This window comes from Pinus tabuliformis, chromosome X (genome assembly GCF_031772625.1).
Source record: "Pinus tabuliformis cultivar Carrire ecotype Pingquan chromosome X, CPIR1, whole genome shotgun sequence".
Lineage (NCBI taxonomy): Eukaryota > Viridiplantae > Streptophyta > Pinopsida > Pinales > Pinaceae > Pinus > Pinus tabuliformis.
In genome coordinates this window covers 24,930,787-24,953,001 of record NC_142308.1, presented here as the reverse complement: position 1 = coordinate 24,953,001, position 22,215 = coordinate 24,930,787, and positions in this window count along the sequence as shown.

The following is a 22,215-nucleotide window of genomic DNA, read 5'->3' as shown; positions in this document are numbered from 1 at the left end:
ACATTCAGCGCAGATGCTCAGTGGAGCAGTTGACATGATCCTGAATTAGCTTGTTTTTGAGTGTTTTCAGGTGGAGAACTGATTTTTAGTGCTGTGGTTTGCTAACCTTGTTCCTCTAGGGGTAGGAACAACATGTTTAGGGACTTTGGATCCCTTAGATTATCGACATTTCATGCTTCATGTTGTAAGGCACAAAAATGTCTATAACACTTAGTAGCCATTTTGTACTTAAAACACCCAATTTTTGGAAATATTTTGATGTAAAAGACTGGATTCGATATATATATATATATATATATATATATATATATATATATATATATATATATATATATATATATATATATATATAATATCTACACATATTTTGGTATTTTATGATGTAAATGTTTTTTAAGTGTTTTCGTAAATTTTTAATTGTGTAAATACTTACTTTCATACATGTATCTATATTGAATGAGACAGATGCCAATCTAACACATAGTTTGCCAATGAATCAACAACTGTATTAAATTCTCTAGGAATGTGTTCATATGTGATAACCTCAAATTAACATTCCAAGAGTCGTACCCTTAAATAATGACGTAACAAGATTGGATTATGAACACGATAATTATTTGTTAATTGCATAAAAACAAGTTGAGAGTCTAACTTGACCACCAGATTGGAGACGTACCTTGATGACGCTTCAGTGAGAAGTGAAATTACGAACATGTACTCAGCAATATTGTTGGTGGCAGTACCAAGAAAGACTCCCTAGAAAAAAAACTGTTCCGACTCAGGTGTGTAAATGACCCAAGCAGTTGATGCAATGTGCTGTGTGTGACGACTGGCACCGTCCGCGTATCCTACATATGTTAAGGGTAATGAAGACACCTGCATAACCAGAAATATGTATGAGACAAATACTTCAAGAAATACAAAAAAATCCAGTCGCATCAAAAATAAGAAAAACTTATAAATACATAAAATTACAAAGCACATACCTAGTGCAGTACTAGGCAAAATACTTTTTCAGATAGAGCCGATTTCGGGGCTCAGAGAGTGGGACTCCTTCTCGGTCCTGAAGTTCATATGCCCCTTTTGAGAGGGCTTTCTTGATGAGATATGGGCCGAGCCATAAGGTTTGAAGTGTTCCTACCCCCAAGAGGTCATGTTTTTGATCGTAGAGTAAAACAAGATCTCCCTCTCAGTAAGAATGAGGCTTGAACTTTTTGTCGTATTGGGCTTTGACGCAGCGCTTGTGGGCTTCGAGTGCCAATTCAGCATCTTGACGGGTTTCATCTAGTTGATTTAGGTATAGTAGGCGTTCTTCTTCGGTAGTGGTGCCGGGCAAGAGTTCAACGACGATTTGTAAGGAAGGAATCTGACACTCGATTGGTAAAACTGCTTCCAGACCATAAGCTAGTTGAAAAGGTGTGAAGCCTGTAGCAGTTTTAACTGAAGTTCGGTATGCCCATAGCGCAGGATATAACATTCGATGCCAGTGGGTTTTATGATTCCCTACTAACCTATGGATCATGGTTTTTAAGATTCCATTGACGGCTTCTACTTGACCATTAGCTTGGGGGTAGTAGGAGGATGATTGATCCTGGCGAAAACCGAGCAACGATGTTAAGTTAGACATCATGTGATTCTGAAAATGAGACCCATGGTCTGTAATGATCATGCGGGGCACACCGAAGCAATAGATGACCTGATTAAACAGGAATAACATTGCGGTTTCTCCATCAGCTCGGAAGGTGGGAAGGGCTTCGGCCCATTTCGTGAAATAGTCCACAACTATGATAATATAGTTGTGTCCAGCAGAGGAAATGGGGTTGCAAGTTACAAAGTCTATCCCCCATTTGGCAAAGGGGTTGATGGAGATAACTGGGTGCAGTAGGGCTGGGAGGGCGCGCATTTTCTTTGTAAATAATTGAAAAGGGTGGCACTGCCAGATAGCCTTAATATAATCTTTGAACAAGGTTGGCCAGTAGTAGCCTGCATGCAAAAAATTCTGAGCAGTAGATATGGAAGAAAGATGACCGCCACATGTCCCATCATGGCAGTCATTTAAAATGTGTTCCGCATCCTCATGAGTGAGGCAGCGTTGAAGAACTATATCAGCACCACGACGATATAACGTATCGTTAAGCACTAAATAATGCCGCACTTGGTGGTGTATGCGACGACGGTCACATGATGATAGTTCCATTAGTAAAAATCAATGATGTTTCCATGCCTTTATGCTCTTTCCCATTTTCATACTCCATTAGGAATTATTAATTCTCCCAAATAGGTCGAGTTCTAATGTTTCCCTGCTTTTATGAGCTGACATAGGAGAGAATCTAGTAATATTTTCTCATTAAACTCGTTCCTTTGACCCATAGAAACTCATTAGGGTTCACTAACACTCTTCCCGAGGTAACAAACAGAGTTACTTTGGGCACTAACGCACCCTTAGCCTTGCTAGGAAGCATTATAAAGTAGGTTTCTAGTGTTTAGATAGCGTTAGCTTGACAACTGGGCCTGTTAACTTGGTCAGTCCTTCAGTCATCATGTCTTTATCCTCTGAGCTGATGAGGAGGTCATTTTCCTATATAACAGATGCCCCCTAAAGTGTGAGATCAGAGGTTGCAATGATGGCTGAAATACTTTATATTTAACTGTCCTTTTCTTTGGAAAAAAGAGAGAGAGGATTGGAGCTTCGGGTGGTACGAGAAACTTGATACAACGCATATATCAAACAACTAAAATCATGTCCTGAGTCGGGCATTCCCACGCTCAGTATCTATGTCAGAGTGATTTTCTCAGAAAAGAGATATGATGATGCTGGCCACCAATAAGCACAATACGAAACCTGTGTTATAATAGGATCATTGTGATGAGCTATCTCCAAAAAAAAATAAACACAACTTGGGAGAGGAAACAAAGTTGAGTGATGAAAGCCTCTACCCAAGGTCTTGATTTCCGCTTCACCGCAACAGCATAGATCGATACATGTGAATATAGGCATTGATGTCAAACATGCATGAAATCATCTGATTACCAGTCAATAATGGAGACCATTAATAGACGTGAGGATGGCCATCGATAATGGTGATGGTCTCCAAGATGCACAGTACAATCTAGCGAGTGTGAATAATGTTTTTGTCGTCAAACACTCGTAGAATCGTTTAACCAGGAGCCAATAATGAAAACCCCTGACTAAACACAAGGTGACCTGCCACTAATGTCTGCAAGTACCAAGGCACTGAAGTGTTTCTGGGTCTTCTTCCTAGATAAAGTGTTGAAGTTGATAGGAAGAGACCTATAGAAAGGTAGGCAATGAGGTGTCCTACATTAGTCAACACGAAACGGGACAAGAATGATTGTTTTTTTATGAATCTTTTGAGCATTGGGGTCAAAGCGATAGAGGGCATGATGGTAGTATATGGTTGATGGTTTGATGGAGGAAACATAAGATAAAGTTTTTACCTTGAACAATAGAATGCACGACAATGGTTTTAACCATGCAGCACTAGACTCATGAACACCAAAGAGTGTTAGGATACAAAGATGCAAGAACATCGGGGTATATAGGGTAAACTCATAGGATGGTAAGATTCATATTGAGAGGCCGTCTCAAGGAAGGTTTATCTGAGGGAGTGCCATGTTAAAGGGAGCGACTATTGCCAAAAAACTGTTTTCATAATATGGAACATAACACAATTGTATTGTCCACTTTCCCCATCTGATTAGTTTAGTGAGTCCAGACGGGTAAACTCATTGATCTTTTCATGTTTTAAGAGTCTGAAAAGGACCGTAAAAAGAGCAACTCTATGCCCTATCTGATTAGTTTAATGAGTCCAAACATGCAAACTCGTCAATCTTTTCATGTTTTAAGAGTCTGAAAAGGATCATAAAAAGAGCGACTCTATTCCCTATCTGATTAGTTTAATGAGTCCAGACAAGCAAACTCGTCGATCTTTTCATGTTTTAAGAGTTTGAAAAGGATCGTAAAAGGAGTGACTATATCCCTCATCTGTGTAATATAATGAGTCCAGAGGAGACAACTCGGTGGCCTTTTCATATTTCGAGAGTCTGAAAAGATCTTAAAGAACGACTCCAAGGTGGTCCCTTTGTCATAGTTTTTTACCGGGTGCGACAAAGTTTTAATAGTATACCCAGAACGGTTCCTTTTCCATAAGTTAATCTACTGAGTCCAAATAAAGAGAAACCTATGATTAATAGATGTTTTCCTAATTTTGTTACGAGTACGAGGAGACAGAGTAAACTCAATATTCGTCGTGAAATTTTAACGAGTCACAAGACGACAAACTCAATAGACCTTCATCGAATTTTAACGAGTCAAATGAAGAAAAATTGAGGTATCTTTTTCAGTTTGTTGAGCAAGGAAAAAGAGGTAAAAGAACTGATCATTCCTTCTTCATATATTTAACGAGCCCGAAGAAGGGAAAAACTCGAGGATTTTTCGATTTAAGAGCAAGAAATAGCCCCAAAAAGAAAGCGCTCGTATCGTCATTGTAAATGTTTAACGAGACCAATGACGAAAACTTGGGTGTTTTTCAATTTAATGAGTGAGAAAAGTTCCTAAAAAGAATGCTCAAATCTTCTTCATAAGTTTTTAACAAGCTTGAAGAAGGAACTCGGGGTTTTTTTCAATTTTATGAGTGAGAAAAAAGTCCCAAAAAAGAATGCTCAGTCGATCTTTTTCAGTTTAGTGAGCTAGAAAAAGAGGGAAAAAGAGTTGCTCGGACCATCGTCGTAAGTGTTTAACAAGCCTGACGATGAAAAACTCAGGGATTTTTCAGTTTTAGAGCGAGAAAACATCCCATAAAAGAAAGCGCTCATTGAGAATTGAACATGGTCATTTCTGTCATTCAATCCTGAAAATTATTTCATCAACACATGAGCAATTTTTGTCAATATGGGGTCATGGCGCATGATAAATATCATTGGAAATGGACTACTTCTACTTTAATGACTTGAATTAAGATAAGTCATGTCTCCAAAGTGACTATAAGAGTGTTCTTGAGCCTCCACTTTCACCATTTGCATCATTTGAGAGCTGTGAGAGTGTTTTGGAGCTAAAAAGGAGTAGATTTTCCATGGACGATTGCAGGAGATCTGGGTGACCATTCGACGTGCCGTCAGTGCCAGGTAGATTCCAAAACCTTGATCTTGCATTATTAAACTTTGTTTTATCAGTTTTTGGGGTGATTTTTTGGAGATCTGGGGAGCCCTAGTTCAGTAATTGTGCCTAATGCCCCCTTCCAGGCCTATAGGGGGCGTTAAATGCCCTTTATGACCTGGGGGAGGGCGTTAATCCTCCTTGTTTGTCACTAGGGGGGCATTAGTGCATGAGGGCACACCCCAAAACCATAGGTAGTGATTTAATGAGCTTTTTTGCCCCATTTTCACTAATTTTTGGGTTGATTTGTGCAGGTTTTGAGCCATTATGACTAGTCTATGGAGAGAACGGGCCCATGACCGACAAGAATTGCTGATGCGAAATGATCCTGCTTGCATACTTGCATTGCACCGTTGTGGGTTGATGAAGTATGCACAGTTGGACTTGATGAAAGGTCAGGAGGACCTTTTGAGCTTAATTGTTCCTCACTAGGATGAACACGAGCAGGTGTTCAGGATTGGAGATCATGAGTTGGCCATTGACCGAGATGATATATATTTCTTGACAGGTTTGTTGTGCAGAGGAGCACGGGAAAACCTAACCGGGGGTAGGCCTGATCCTTGATCCACCCTAGAGCTGGTTCAAGCTTACTGCATCCCTGAGAGCGGACTCGTCAGCAATAGAGTCCCTATAGAGAGGATTAGATCCAGATCTATGAGGGCCATTTTATGGATGATTGTGCGCTTGGCGGGGTCGAAAAGTCCCCATGTTGCGACAAAGGCCCAACTGTTGCTTGCAGTTGACTATGTCCAACCACATATATTCAACTGGTGCGAGGCAGTGCTTCATCAGTTGAAGGAAGAGTTGACCGCATGCAAGACTCAGACCCAACAGAGTTTTGGGTATGGCACTCTCATTGTCTCCTTCATACTTGAGAGGGTGCTAGTTATGCGCCCACGGATGAGCTTAGGTCCCCTCGATCCAAGGGAGCCTAGATAGAGGCGATGGGCATCACTTGATCCTCGCACAGGAGGAGGACCTATCTGACATTTTTTCGAAGAAGATTTCTTCAAATGGCTTAGTGGCCAGATTGTGATGATTGACGACTATGCCTACGAGGCAATGGACTTCACCGATGACTCTGACTTGATTTTTCCGCATGGTACAAACTGGGGGCCTCAAGGTAAGAATGATTTTTGAGAGTAATTAAAGTATTTTTAGGCTATTTAATGTTTATGTTATGTTTTTGATGATTTTATGGGTGAACAAGTACTAACATGAAGCTTTTTTCTTGACACAGATGTGGCACCGGTATGCCCTGCAGGCGAACCTCTCTAAGTGAGGTGAGGAGGCCTACTACCTGACAGGGGGGGTGATGCTGAAAGTCTTTGCGAGGTTCTGAGGAACTTGGAGGGCTTGAGCATGGGTGTGCCCCCCCTTCCTATGAGGGAGATCCCTGCTCATATGCAGCGACACACAGTCGATGTGCCTGAGCGGTTTCTAGTTCCTCTTCGGAGGATAGCTAAAGCAGTGTTATCTTTTGATGAGTAGTAGGTTGTATTAGCAGGCGCGTGGTATAGCCAACGAGTGTTTATAGCTAGGATTAGTAGCCATTTTATACTTAAAACACCCAATTTTTGGAAATATTTTGATGTAAAAGACTGGATTCGATATATATATATCTACAGATATTTTGGTATTTTATGATGTAAATGTTTTTTAAGTGTTTTTGTAAATTTTTAACTGTGTAAATATTTACTTTCATACATGTATCTATAGTGAATGAGACAGATTCCAATCTAACACATAGTTTGCCAATGAATCAGCAACTGTATTAAATTCTCTAGGAATGTGTTCATATGTGATAACCTCAAGTTGATGTTCCAAAAGTCGTACCCTTAAATAATGACATAACAAGATTGGATTACGAACGCGATAATGATTTGTCAATTGCATAACAACAAGCTGAGAGTCTAACCTGACCACTAGATTGGAGATGTCCCTTGATGACGCTTCAATGAGAAGTGAAATTACGGACATGTACTTAGCAATATTGTTGATGGAAGTACCAAGAAGGACTCCTCGGGATCAAAACTGTTCTAACTCAGGTGTGTAAATGACCCAAGCAGTTGATGTAATGTGCTGTGTGTGACGACTCGCACCATCAGCGTATCCTACGTATGCTAAGGGTAATGAAGAAATTTGCATGACCAGAAATATGTATGAGACAAATACTTCAAGAAATACCAGAAAATCCAGTCACATCAAAAAGAAGCAAAACTTATAAATACATAAAATTACAAAGCACATGCCTAGTGCAGTACTAGGAATAATACTTTTTCAGATAGAGCACATTTCAGGGCTCAGCGAGCCGGACTCCTTCCTAGTCCTGAAGTCCATATGCCCCATTTGAGAGGGCTTTCTTGACGACATATGGATCGATCCATAATGGTTGAAGTGTTCCTTCCCCTAAGAGATCATGTTTTTTATCGTAGAGTAAAACAAGATCTCCCTCTCGGTAAGAACGAGGCTTGACCTTTTTGTCGTATTGGGCTTTGACTCGACGCTTGTGGGCTTCGAGTGCCAATTCGGCATCTTGACGGGTTTCATCCAGTTTATTTAGGTATAGCAGGCGTTCTTCTTCGACAGTGGTGCCGGGCAAGAGTTCAACGATGATTTGTAAGGAAGGAATCTGACACTCGATTGGTAAAACTGCTTCCAGGCCATAAGCTAGTTGAAAAGGTGTGAAACCTGTAGCAGTTTTAACTGAAGTTTGGTATGCCCATAGCGCAGGATATAACATTCGATGCCAGTGGTTTTTATGATTCCCTACTAACCTACGGATCATGATTTTTAAGACGCCATTGACGGCTTCTACTTGACCATTAGCTTGGGGGTAGTAGGAGGATGATTGATCCTGTCGAAATCCGAGCAACGATGTTAAGTCAGACATCATGTGATTTTGAAAATGAGACCCATGGTCTGTAACAATCGTGCGGGGCACACTGAAGCGATAGATGACCTAATTAAATAGGAATAGCGCCATGGTTTCTCCATCGGCTCGGAAGGTGGGAAGGGCTTCGACCCATTTCATGAAATAGTCCACAGCTACGATAATATAGTTGTGTCCAGCAGAGGAAATGGGGTTGCAAGTTACGAAGTCTATCCCCCATTTGGCAAAGGGGCCGACGGAGATAATCGGGTGCAGTAGGACCGGAGGAGAGCGCATTTTCTTTGTAAAGACTTGACAAGAGTGTCACTACTGGATAGCCTTGATAAAATCTTTGAACAAGGTTGGCCAGTAGTAGCCTGCATGCAAAATTTTCTAAGCAGTAGATATGCCAGAAAGATGACCGCCACATGCCCCAGCATGGCAGTCATTTAAAACGTGTTCTGCCTCCTCATGAGTGAGGCAACGTCGAAGAACTATATCAGCACCACGGTGATATAACGTATCATTAAGCACTAAATAGTGCCGCACTTGGTGGCAGATGCGACAACGGTCACCTGACGATAGTTCAGGGCAGAAACGTTGCGCTTGGAGGTAGACAATAATGTCACCATACCAAGGGTCAGTAGTGTCGATAAGATAGACAACTTCATTCGGAAGAGGATCATGGGCTATCTTGTTAGGATCGATAATGGGAAGATCTGACAAAAGTTCGGTGAAGACTAAGGAATTTTTCGCCTTGGCAATAGTGAACACCAAATAAAATTGTTGGAGGATCACGATCCATTTGGAATATTTCCCTCCAATGCCTTGATGAGAAAAAATGTGTCTTATGGGATTCTCCAAGGTGATGACAGTAGTTTGTCGCAGCAGTATGTAATGTCGGAAGCGGTTGACATCAAAGAACCCTGCCAAGGACAACTTTTCCACATGTGAATATTTGAGTTCGGGCTCGGCTAGGCCTTTCGACAAATAGTATATCACATGCTCACTCTGGTCATCGTGAGTTTGAACCAAGACCATTCCTAGAGAGGATGGCGAGGCTGCCAGGTATAGAAGAAATTCGCGCCCATAGTTGGGAGCGCTAAGGAGTGGGGCTGATATAAGCACCTTTTTCAAGGCATCAAATGATCGTTGATCTTGATCATCCCATAGATACGGCACTCCCTTCTTAAGTAGGTGCATAAAGCCTTTCATCAACTCAGCATAGTTTACGATGAACCGTCGTAAGAAGTTTGATTTCCCCTACAAATGTTGGAGCTGCAGAATGGATTGTGGTTTGGGCAATTGAGTAATTGCCTTTACCTTATCGGGATCAACCCTAATCCCGTACTTGGAGACAATGAATCCAAGTAAGCGTCCAGACTCAACAAAGAAAACACATTTATGCGGATTCAGACGTATGTTATAAAACCGACACCTAAGAAAGATAGCTCTTAAATGATCTAGGTGTTGCGCTCGCTTCTTGGAATGGGCTGGAAGGTCATCCAAGTAAGCTTGAACGATATGTATGATATCATGAAATGCGTAGTCCATGGCCCTTTGAAATGTTGCTCCAACATTCTTTAAACCGAATGGGAGTTTTCGATAGGCAAATATTCCCCATGGGCAAACGAAGGCGGTTTTGTGCTGGTATTTTGGTTTTATAGAAATCTAGTTGTAACCTAAGAAACCATCCATGAATGAGAATGATTCACAACCAGTGTAGTCATCGATGATTTGGTCGATGAACGATGTCAGATAATTATCCTTCGGACACGTGGCGTTCAAGTCCTGATAGTCGACACATACGCGGATGGTTCCTTGTTTCTTATCGACAGGAACCAGATTGGAAACCCATTATGTTAAGGGAACGGGGTAGACGAAACTAGCACGTAACAACTTTTCCACCTCAGTCTTGATGGCTTCCATTTTGCGGGGGTGGACTGGTCGAAGCCTTTGGTGGATAGGTTTAGCATTGTTGTATATCTTGATCTCATGCTCAACAATAGATGGATCTATGTCAGACATTTCCTCGTAAGACCAAGCGAATACATCGCGAAATTCCTTAAAAAGGCAGGTGAAGCTTGCAATTTCCTCAGGAGTGCAATCTGCTCCAACCTGGATGTTTTCTATGATGTCTGTCATGATAGAAATATCAATGAGAAATGTCTTTGAAATATTGCCCATGTTTCCCTCCGAGTCCAAAGTTTGGATAGTCGTATAAGGTGAGGAAACGATTTCAGGTGCGTCAAATGACAGGATTTGAAGAGGCATCATGTCTAAATCAGATATCAAAACACGATGGTGAGAGTCCTCCCAAGGTCGCTCTTCTAAACACATGATCTCTCTAATATATTTGTCCGTAGGTAGGACTTGCTTTAGGAGAATGAAAGGAGGAGTAGTTATGGGAGGGAAGGTGGTACCATTGGTCATGACCAAAGTGACCAGAGATTCAGATGCAGATTGAATGTCCAGGTAGGCCAATTCAACTGGTGACAGCGACATTTGTTCTCCGTAAGTGTCAATGTCTGAAGGGGCTGGTAGGATCCAAGGATCGGTTGGTTGATGAGGAATGGATGAAACCATATTGACCGTCTGTTGAACAGTGGGTGGAAGAAGAGTTAAACAACCCATCAGGGAAGAGCCCTTCAATAGACCGGTATCGATACTGACGTAAGAGTCAGGTACACCACCCACTAAGGGTACAAATCCACTGGGTAATGGGGAATAATCAGGGGTGCAAAAGGACAGCTGGTCCACTATGACTATCTTTCCATCCAATGGAAATAAGATGATTCGAAAGACAATAGATGTAATGGAAGTCATGGCATAAGTCCAACTGCGACCCAAAAATAGATTATAGTCGAGCTTTCTATCTATGACTTCGATGTCCATCGTTACCGTTTTCCCATTCAAGGTGATGGGGTAGCTAGCTAGGTAACCTTTTGGGATGAAATTGTGGTCATTGAAAGCTTTAAGGGAATTCGATGGCAGGGATAGGGTTGGAGAACCCAAAGCGAGCCAACATGAAGCCAACATGACGCAGGTTGAAGCACCTTCGTCAATGATAGTTCTATGTATTCCTTTCCCTTTCGAAAATATTTGCACCTAAAATGCAAGCTGGTGTGAAAGGGGAGGTTTACATTTTTCCATGTCGAAAATTGCAAGCATGGAATCCTGAGGGTTGATACCACCAATTGCCGAAAGCAGATCTTTCCTTTGTGCTAGACAGGTTTGTAATACTTTGAGCACTGACATAGCCGATGGCACTTGCGCCAAATCTTCTACAATACTGTAGTTTTGGGCGGCACGTGCAGATGTATTGTGCGTTGTGCGACGAAGTGCCCCTTTTGGGGGGTGAATCACAAGATTAGCAACCGGCCTTTTGATATGAAGATCGTTAGGCAACGGTGGGTTTTGACTCGAGGAGGCTTCCTCAGCATTAGTGACTGGAGCTCCATAAGATTTGGCTCTGGTTTGTAGATCTATCGTTTCAAAGGTGTAAATGGTAGATGGTCCTTCACCAGCTGAAGGATGATGCGAACCGTCATTGCCCCCTTGTAGGGGTTGGGGTTGGTTTGCAACAAGGTGTTGCTGCTGCTCAGTGGGGAAAGGATTATTTAGGACTGTAGGGTTCCTGCCAGTGTCATTTTTAGCTATGAAATATGTGAATTACTCAAGATGCGGGCAATGATATGTCATGTGGTCTTCTGCACAGATTTTGCAAGGGAACCAGGCGGGTTTGTCCTTTCCATCGTCAGAAGGCGCAACAACCTTCTGCTTTGGGTTGTATTGCTTTGTTGACTACTCTTCAGAAGGAGCGGTCTTTTTCTTATTCTTCTTGTTCTTACCACCAGGTTTTGTGTAGACTGCACAGAGTTTATCACGGTGGTAGGAAGAGCAGTCGATTTGGTAGAGGGGTCAATTGACAACTGGGAAATGTGACCGCTGAGTTGTTTTACAGCAGCCCCGGAGGTTGCGCCAATAATCCCATCGGCGTGCGCTTCGGGTTGCTGAGTAGCGGGAGCATTGGAGTTGCGAGGGGCATTAGGAATGACGTTGTATAAAGTGCTAGACTATATATCAAATCTAAGTGTTGGGCACGATGAATGGATTGGTATTCCGTGACTGCACCACCTAAGGTGACATCTTTAGCAATTTGGGGGAGTAGAGACTTACAGAACCAATCCGCTAATAGATAGTCTGGGAGGGGAGCTTTGACTAACCTCCGCCTATGTCTCCATTCATGTATATGATTAGAGATGTGGGTGGCAGTGTCCTGACGTAATGAAGTGAGGAGTTCTGTCCCAGTTTCATAGCGGATGGGTAGTTGGAAGTGCTTTAAGAATTCCATCACTAAAGTGCCAAAGGTATTGACTGACGCGCGTGGTAACTCAATGTACCACTTGGCTGCATTTCCAGTAAGGGTGCGGGGAAAGAGCCGTAGCCAGATACTATCATCCACCATGGAGTTAGAAACACACCATAAATGATAGGTGGTGATGTGTGTACCTGGATCCTCCCCTTGTTTCCCTTCGAACTTTGGGATGTCTGTTAGTATTTTATGTGGGATTGGTGGCCAAAGTAAGTTGTGATAGATGGGGTCATTTGTGAGTTTGTACAAGTCGGGGATATCAAGTGTTGCTAAGAAAGGAAAGGTGTTTGATTCCCCCGAATCAGACCAAGGCAATGACATATGACTTGAGGATCCTTGCGGTCCTCCCATCGTGTTGTTTCCAATATTATACACAGGTTGCGTGGTATAGTAAGTGCCTTGGGGTATGGTATTGTACTGTGGGTTTCCATAGGGGTTGTTAGGCTGGGGGATGGAAGTTCCCCTAGGATAAGGAGTGCCCCCTTGACTCATTTGAGGTTGTGAGTAGGGTGCCCCTATGGATTGATTGGGACCTTGTTGAGGGTTCCTGCTCGCCACATAACTAATCATAGGTCCTTAATTGACATAAGGAGGGTTCATGTCAATCAATGACTAACCATGCAGACATGAAAATAGAGGGGGAACTGTTACAATCCCTGCTGGTATATGCCTATTGGGAACCGTGCCCCCAGGTACCTGAATTTGGGGTTAGACCTATACAATGGATGCCAACCATAAAGTTGGTTGAAGGGACGCATGCTAACCATGCTATATTGAGAGTTATAAGAAGCGCTATATGTAGCACTTGTCGAAGGTCTAGGGGTTGACACGAAAGGGGTGGAACACAGAATGTACTGGGTTCCACTCGTGGTGGGTGTCACGATAGGGTTTGAACTTGGGACATATGGGATAACGAGTTTCATCATTAGAGGTGTGGTACTGACTATCGACTAGGGAGGTGGTGGTGGACCAAAAGTGTCCACAAAAGCCCACGACCTGTTATTCGTCGATGGGATGGGTGGAAATGTTCCAATGGAAGACAAAGGAGGTACAGATGCAACGGGAACCAATAGTGGTCCCAACAAATTCGTTATCGGAGGATTGTATGGAGGAAGAAATCCTTCAGTAAAGAAATCCTCCGGTAAGCTTGAATCGTGGGATGTCCAAACTGATTCTATGTTAGATATCGGAGACTGATTGCCCAAAGACGGGGAATCCGGTTCACTGGGGCTCGGCGAATCCTCCACAATGAGTGGGGGAAGTCCTAACAATCGTCTAGATTGACGACTAGGGCCAAGTGTAGCCATGGTGGCCGATATATTTTATCAGTAAATTTTACAGTGATGTTTATTAAAGTCTCAATGATAACACTCTGGCACTTAAAAAATAAAAAAAGACACTAAGTAAATCAATCAACAAGCAGAGGGAAATGACCCTGTCTGATAAGCACCGATCACTGGAGATGAAACCCAGTATCATGATGAATAACAAAGATAGTTGGCCAAATATACAGTTACGATTACTCTTGATCTTCGCCTGAACCTTGGATTAAGGGGCCAAGTACTCTTGTGAAGATGAGCACCCTCCCAAAAACTGAAGACAGAGTAGGTTCATTTGTGTTAGGTACCAGGGCAACCCGCCCCAGTCACCTTGTGTTCATCCCTAAAAGTATGGCCACTAAGGATACCTCAAATCACAGACACTACTGGGGGGGACATAGTCGCAGACAGTACGCTGTGTGGGTAGGATACCTGAGTCCCCGACTTAGCTCCGATATCCTTGAAGGGATCCCCGATACATAGAATACCCAAAGGAGATGTAAGAAAAGGCGGGCTACCTTCACTTACAGTTCGATGTTGTCTCGTATTTAGCTCCGCTTTTATTGGAGTGGTCCCAGATAGTATGAGTGCAAAAGGATTTCTCTCTTTAATGACACTAGTTTCGGTGTATGATCTTGGGCAGTTAACTCACACTGCCTATCCCAAGATCCTAGCCTAAACTAATGTGTGTTTACTCTAAAAAGAGTTGTTGATTGATTTTATTAGGTATATTTTAAATGTACTTCATTAGAGTCTTCGGTAGGGGTGTTGACGTATGAAGTTATATGGGACTCTGACTCAAATCATGCAAAAACAATGCTTGTAAATTTTCACTTTCGATGAATAAGCTGCTTCTACAAAGGGAGAGTCATTCATACATCAATATATATACCATGCATCCTATTTAGTAAAACACTAGCATAACCAACAGAACTTCAATGCTCACTAACAACTATTGAAACCAAATAATGCAGATCTAACCAGCTAAGCAGAAAATAGTAAAAATTTTGTATTTTTTCTTTAATGAAAACAAAAACTTTAAGAAGTAAAGCTATTTTCTTAAAAAAAAAATTGTTCAGGACACAGATCAGTCAAACAAGTGCAGTTGCAGATCCCTGATTAGTCTACAAGCAGATTTCCCAACCCATGAGGTCACAGAGCAAGTTGTTTATCAAGAAATGGCTAACTAACGCTTTGTACTAGAGGCTACAGAGAGTTAGTTTCAGCACTAATGCTTTGTTTGTGAGGACACAATGCTTTATAAAGCACTGTTTACACTAGTAACCAACATTAGTGAGGAAAAATACTCAAAAAATGGGTTGTGGGGATCAGATCTAGGGCTGAGCACTGAGAGAAGGGTGTTGTATGGTCCTAAGTGGTCAGAAAGGGAATGAAGAAGTACATGAAGGCCTGGAAGAAAGAGAGATCTAGGAACTTTCTGGGAAAAATCGGGAACTAAGTGTAGTCCCCAGTGGAGTCGCCAATTCTACTATAGGGATTAATGCACGTGTGTTTGATGATGTAGAAACCCTCAAGGATCTTCCCAGGATCCTTGGCAGTATTGACACGACGAATTTTTGCTACACCAACAAGTGGAACTAACCCGATTGCAGACCCCAATCAGATCTGCTTTCGTTTGGAATGGCTAGTTCCGACGAGTTTTAGAGGATCCCGTAAACTGTTATATGTGTTGAAAGATTGCTTCTTGGAGGAATACTTCAATTAAATCAACAAACGAAACAACTAACCTATATGTATCAAATCCTATCTACACTAATTCTAACTACTTATGCTAGTCCTAACTATTCTAATCTATCCTGCAGGAGCATAACAAAAGGAAGTTAAACATCATATATAAATTCCAAGTCCTAATGAATCAATTATTGGTTCACAGATGAACAAGGTTGTATTAAATCTTAATTGCAATCTAATTACTTATACAGGAATACACATTCCTTTCCATACAAATAAAACTTGCAACTGATGTTTAACAAGGTCTCGAATCAGTAATCGCTCATGAATTAACCATGGTAACAAATCATATTTGAATAACCAAGACTAGTCACGAACTGTCTGTTATCAATATGCACAAAACAAATCACATTTATATTTATGCCAACAATGACATCTTGATTCTAAACACATGAAAGGAGAGGAAAATGAATCTGAAAAAGGCTCTTTCTCGACCAAACAGTCTTCTTTATTCACAATAAATCAAAATATGTTCTGCCCAAAAAAAAGTCCACCCCTCATCTTTGGAGGTAATACTTATGCAGAAGGAACTAACCCTCGGTCTTCCCCTGACTTTTCACCTCCCTCCTCTTTTCAATATACAAATTAAAATATACAGGCATAGAATCAATCGGTGAAACGGCTGACACGTAAAGGCCACATCTGCTGGAGCGTTTCATTTCCTGGGGAAATGAATAGGTGCCGATTGAAAGGAGGAGGTATGTGGGTCATTCTTCATGATAAGGCCCGAGATCACATAACCTTCAAAACACACAGGTATCACATGGAAACATGACTGCCAACGCCTAATTCCGGACCTTTAAATAGGACACACCCACATATATAAACTCTTCAGATCCGCTCATGCATCTTTTACCCGGAGCCATACTTGATGCTTATGCATTCGTTCTTCAACCTCGCTTGCCTTCTCTCGGTCCTCGCCTGCAGAGATAACCAACATCAACTATGCTTATGAAAATACGATAGAAATGCTTAAAAACAAAAACCTTCCCTTCATTAAAACATTTATAACATCAAAAGGAACAAGTGTGAAAGAATCGGCCCTTGGTTTTTAATTCATGCATTGATTAAGTCCCGCAAGCGTAAATCCGATTTACATTGAAAATCGTCGCATAACACAGAACCGGATCCGAAATCTAGACTTGAAATATTATAGATGGGAACCCATACCCTATCGGGTCCACGAAACACTATCGCATCGCATCGTTTTAGTGGAGAGGAACCGGGCTTATTGAACTGCCGAACTCCGATATTGCGATGGTGGAAGCGGACCCGAAATCATATTATGCTACGCTTAATAATCTCGGCGGGCCCATCAGATTATGAAGCACCTTATGTATGGGCCTTGGGTTCCGCCGATTGTGATATGCGATAGGCCGGACCCGAAAATATATATGCTACGGTTAATAGTCCCGGCGGGTCCGCCATATCACATATCGCCTTATGTATAAGCCTTGAACTCTGCCGATTGCGATTTGCGATTGGGGAAGTGGACCTGATAAATGTATGTGTTATGTTTAATAATTGCGGCGGGTCTGCCATATCGCGGAATGCCTTATGTATGGGCCTTGGGTTCCGCCGATTGTGATTTGCGATTGGGGAATGGACCCGACATCATATGTGTTGCTGTTAATTGCATTTGAAGTCTGGAAGGTCCTCGCTTAGCGGATGTGAAAGAGGAAGGCGCAGTATAACTGCGGAAATGGAGAGATTGTGATAGCGATAGAGGCAGGCATTGAGAAATGTATAAAGACTGAAAGAGCGTTGAAAAGGTAAGTTACATATGTTTGCAAAGTATTTCTGTTACAAAAGTATTGTAATAGAAATAGAGGCACGATAGAAGGTTTTGTGGGTTGAGTCCACATATGACCATGGTAAAGAGTGGGGGTTGGTTATATGTGCGGGCATAGAGTACCGACTGGGTTATAAATGAATCATACCACATAGATTTATTCAGGGGGTCTTACCATTAAGAATTGAAGATTTGACTCAGGACATAGTTGAAGTCCTTGGGATAAAAACAAATCATTCGGAGAGTTATCATCGGAGAAATGAAATATCAAACTTCTAGGGGACCCATTCAAATTGGCTGCCAAAGTGTGTTTTAATAGGGTGGTGGTTGTGGCCGCAACAAATGGCGAACCACTGGGCGAACCAGTTACCTCTATTTCCAAATAAACCTTGGATCAATAGAACATCAGGGTGTTAAGATAAACTTGAAATGCAAACTGTATAGATGGACAAGCATGGGTTCCATTTTCACATTAATTGCTTCAGGTGTGATAAAGACAAATAGCTTATACTTACTAATAGGGTTTTGACAGGCATTCTCCAAAGGTAGCATTATGGGATTTATTGACCTTCTTTTACCTGTTTTCTACTTTCAAAAATCCTTTTGGGGCCATCACTGGTCTGTCAATACCTGTTTAGGTGTGTACCTCAGCTCTTTATCGCTCATCAAACTTGATGTAGATTTGTTTATCTACACTTTATGTAAGAATTTAAGTGCTATACTTTCGTGTGAGTGAATGGGGCACAGTCATGGATCATGCCATATTTTTAAACTGCTTAAGCAAGGTTGGGCTTGCTGTGTCAACCAGTACTCTGAGTCCAGCAATAGTCCCTGCTCTAATCGGATTCCCAAACAACCTGTCCTTCCAGATTGGTACAAGGACTTAACATTTCATTTTTTTATTTTATTTTAATTTTTTTTACATAAGTCCTTCCAGTTTTAAGCACAAGGACTAGAGCACAATTGGATTTTCCACAGGATATATGACAGTGAGCTTAGCCCATGAAAGGAGGTTTACTTGTAGATGACAGGTATTGGAAAACTTAGTGTGGTGGATGGGACCAATGGAGAATAACTGCAAACCTTACAGGAAAGTATAGGCTAGGTCTGAGTGGGATTTTAAAAATGCAGCGTTCCGCCATGCCAGTCCAGCTGTGGTTACACATTTTTTCGTTTTATAAAGATGCCCCTACATGCTCCAGGTATCCAGGTTATCAACAGATCCTACCTAGTTCCCAACATATGCTAATGAGTGGCTTCGATTTAAATTCCACCGCTGATTTTCTAGTTCTCATAGGCTCATTGAAAGTTTGCTTGATTTGCAAGGTAACGATGAATTTAGGATTGGCCGACTCATCAGCAGGTTAATGAGGGAGGCAAAAAGCTGAAGGTGGCGAATGAGGGCAATCTGAAGAGAGTTGTAAAGGTGAAGACGAGACTGAAGGACCGAAATCAATTGGCTGAAAAGAACTGAAATTCAAAAGGAAAATAAACTTTGCATAAAACAGGAAAGGACAGGACGAAAATGTAACTAAGCTAACAACAAAAATAAAATGAATCCTAACCTACTCAGGAGGTAACCACCATGTGGTGGCTACTGGAAGTATCTCTTAAGATGCTGGCCATTAACAGGGAGTTTTTCAGTTTCTCCCTGTAAAGTTTTCAGTTTGTAAGTTCCCTGACCAATTTTTTCTTCAACTTGGAACGGGCCCAGCCATAAGTGTTGGAATTTCGTGTGCTTACCTTTTGGCTCACTCAGCTTGTCCCATTTCAAGACTAGCTCTCCTACTTGGTAATCTTTATCTCCTGCCAGATGACGGTCAAACCATCTCTTTACAATCATTTGGTGATTTCTAAATTTATTTCTGGCTTTATCTCTCAATTCCTCCAACCTCACCAATTGGTTGATCCTTTTTTGAAGTAAGGCTGAAGGGGTCCCTCTTGAAGCTTGGGAGAGCTGTAAAGAGGGAAGGGTAACGTTAGGAGGCAAGATGGCTTCCTGTCCATAGACGAGGAAGTATGGGGAGTTTCCTAATGCTACTTTTGGGGTGACCCTATCGGCCCAAAGGGTGTTTGTTAGAGCGTTGTGCCAATTCCTATGGTTGTCGGCGACAGATTTACGGATTATGCAGATGAGGTTTTTATTTGAGGACTCTGCAACTCCATTCCCCTGGGGGTAATAGTTTGATGCATACCTTATGTGAATTGATTTATCAATAGAAAATTCAGTCAATTTCAGTGATGAAAAGTAAGAAGCATTGTCAAATATGAGAGCGTTAGGAATTCCAAACCTGCTGATAATAAATTTCTCAATAAATGATATTACCTCGTCTTCATTTACCTTCCGAAGCGGGATGGCTTTGTCCATCTGGTGAAGTAGTCGGTCATTGTGAGTATATACTTATGTTGCTGTGAAGAGTTCGGAGTGATCTCACCTATGAAATCTAGGCCCCATTGCTGGAACGGGCGATAGATCATAACAGGCCTGAGGGGAACGACTGGCTTTCTTTCTCGTCCTGCGGCAGTTTGACATACCTTGCATTTCCGAGCATAGGCATGCGAGTCTCTGAACACTGTGGGCCAATAATATCCAGCTCTTAATATTTTGTGAGCAGTGGTCTCTCCTCCATAGTGACCACCTGCTGGGCCGTCGTGCATTTCTTTCAAGACATGATCGACATCATCCTTTTCCAAACACCTCAGCCAGATTCCATCATAATTTTTTCTGTATAATGTGTCATTGGCCAAGTGATACTGATTAGATTTCAATCTGAGCGCTCTCCTTTGTGATGCATCCATGTGTTCAGGACATGATCCCCGTGTGAGATAAAAGCGTATGTCGTAATACCACGACTCAGGATCCAAAAGGGCTTCCGACGTTTCGCGCTCACACATCAACGTCTCATTAATCCATAGGGGCTCCTCCCTGAATTCCACTTGTGCATTCTGTATGCTCTGCGCTTCTGGTTCTTCAGACGCCCCTTCTTTATCCACCAAAGCTTCTGCCGCGAGCTCGCACAATCCCTGCCCTCGAACTATCTTCGCTGGCTTAATCTTGAGGTCGTATTCTTAAAGGGAAGTTATCCAATTCCCTCTTCGTTCACCCATTTCTTTCTGCATGAAGAGGGCTCTTACAGCAAGGTGGGGAACGATTACTTTAGTCCCGACCTTTAATAAATAAGGGCGGAAATGTTTTACGGCTTTAAAAACCACAAAACCTTGTTTCTCCACGTCTAGGTAGTTCAGTTCTGCTCCCTGAAGATTAGAGCTCATATAAGAAATAGGGACTTCATCGCCATCATCATTTTTTTGGGTGAGGATTGCGGCATATGAAACATCGGAAGCGAAAGTGTACAATAAGAATTCCTTGTCGAAATTGGGGCTGACCAATGCAGGAGCTTCTGCGATGGCCTCCTTAATTCGCTGAAATGATTTCTTAGCTTCATCGCTCCACCTATACACAACGTCTTTCTTCATCATTAGCTGCATGGGACACACTATTTCTGTGAAACCTGAAACGAATTTCCTAACAAAATTAATTTTCCTAAAGAAAGATTGCATTGCCTTTTTATTTGTAGGGGGTTGTATTCTCATGATGGTCTCTATTCTTTCGGGATCGATAACAATCCCTTCTTTAGAGAGGATGTGACCCAGTAGTTTCCCTTCTGTAACTGAGAAACGCTCTTCTTGGGATTCAACGATATTCCATACCTTCGGCATCTTTCAAAAATTTGTTTCAGGTGATAGATATGATCCCTTTTGTGATACGAATACACAGTAATGTCATCCATGTACACTACTACTGATCTGTTAATCAATCCTCGGAAAGCTATGTCCATAGCTCTCTGGAATGTGGCGCCCGCATTAATAAGTCCAAAAGGCATTTTACGATATGCGTAAGTGCCCCATTTAGTGTTGAAGGTTGTCTTAAGCTGATCTCCATTCGCCACCAACACTTGATTATATCCCGAAAAACCATCCAATAGGGACAAGAATTCAGACCCAGAAATGCACCGAGGAATGTGTTCCATAGAAGGGACATGATAGTTATATTTTTGCGATGCTTTGTTCAGGTTTCTTAAATCGATACATAACCTGATGTCTCCATTTTTCTTTCTTACTGGCATGAGATTGGCTACCTAGCAGGTGTGCCTGACAGGAAAAATGATTTTGGCGTCCAACATTTTGTTTAATTCTTTCTTCACCAACGGTTCCAGGCTTGGATGTATCTTGCAAAGCTTTTGTTGGTATGGCCTAACATCCTTCTCCAACGGAATCACATGCTGCATAACGTTGGTATCAAAGGTTTTTAAGTCGCCATATGTCCATGCAAAGACATCCTTGTACTCTTTAAACAACTTAACAAACGCAACCCTTTCTTGTGGAGAGCATCCTAAGCCCAAATTAACAATTTTTGGGTCTTCTTTGGTTCCAAGGTTGACCGATTCATACTTCATGGATGAGCTATGCGTTTTGCAGTTAGTCAGCTTCTTGAATTTATCATGCAGGTCATACAAGTGCTCCATCTTGACAACTGACTTGGGAATTATATTGGACTGATCTTTTTCCTCATCTTCCCTCTCATTCATAAGCCTGTCATGCTCTTTTTCATCAATGACTGCATTTTTGAATGTCTTCTCGCAGTGCAGGAACTCAAGGATTTGCTCGTCATCTTCGAACACCTGCCAATTTGAGATGTTATCAGGCACGGATGGTCTGAAAATCAATTCAACATAATATTTATTCTTTTTTATGTTGGGTGTGGAGCTTGATTATCTTTTGTATTCAAAGGTATCGTCGCATTGGACCCCAGTTCGTAATGGGGCGGCAACGCCGCCCGTAAAATATTTGTTGTAGGGGGAGTCCAGAGGGAGCCCCCCCCTAGCGGGGGGATCGGGTGCAGCACCCCCGAAGCTAAGAATAGATGTA